The sequence below is a fragment of the Arachis ipaensis genome, chromosome B06 (genome assembly GCF_000816755.2).
Source record: "Arachis ipaensis cultivar K30076 chromosome B06, Araip1.1, whole genome shotgun sequence".
Lineage (NCBI taxonomy): Eukaryota > Viridiplantae > Streptophyta > Magnoliopsida > Fabales > Fabaceae > Arachis > Arachis ipaensis.
This window is the reverse complement of record NC_029790.2, coordinates 135,521,662-135,522,730: the sequence shown is the minus strand read 5'-3', so window position 1 is coordinate 135,522,730 and position 1,069 is coordinate 135,521,662.

Below are 1,069 nucleotides of genomic sequence, written 5' to 3'. Positions count from 1 at the left end.
AGTTTTTTTTTTACTCTTTTTGTTTCATATTAAGTGACTCTTTTTATTTTTATTTTTTGTTACAAATTAAGTATTGCTTTTTAATTTCAAAAAGTCATTAATTAATTTTTACTTATTATACCCTCTACAATCAAAATAGAAAGAGAACGCTAAAAGCCTAAAAAATCAATATAAGAGAAAATAGTATTAAGCATATTTGAGTCTTTCTCTTTTAATTATTTATATTTTTAATAATTATTTTAATAGTTGTACACAACTAAAAAGAGACACTTAATACGCAAAAGGAGTAAGATTTGTGTGAGATTTATCACCTTATTATACCAATGTGACTCCCACTTTAAATATGACCTACACTCCATCCTAGGGTGACAAAAATTCAGTCACAAACATTTCTCATTCATCATAATACCAAAAAACACAATCTTTAGCATCATATTGTAACTCATATCCCAGCATGGTTTCCAAAATAGTGAAATACAACTAAAGGCCCTGTTCATGATGATAATAAGCTAAGGTAGGAAAGTAGGAAACTAATGATTAATTAGGTCTTTAGGCTGCGTTTGTTTATAGAGACAGGACACTGAGACAGGGACACAGAGACACAAAATCATGCTTGATAGGAAAGACATGGACAAAGACAATGTGTCCAGAGACTGAATTAGTGTATTTTGTGTCCATCCTGACAGGAAGGATACGGAGACACTAACAAGAGATACAACTTATTTTTCATTTTTTCTTTCTAATTCTTGATAATTTTTCATAATTATATATTTTATTATTATATTTTACATCTCAAATATTTTGAATGAAAAAAAATGAGAATAAATTGAATTTTCATAATTTGTTCTAATTTATTACCAAACAGAATACAAGAATACAAAATTTTGTATCTCTGACCATCAATGTCTTGTCCTATCCTATTCTCACTGTCTTGTCTTGTCCTGTTCTCAAAAACAAACGCAGCCTAAATTCACTTAACATATCAAAGCTAATAAAGTAATTTAAACTTCAAAATCACATAACAAAACCAAACAAGATGCTAAATAGTAGGTGGATATTATTTGGCCTG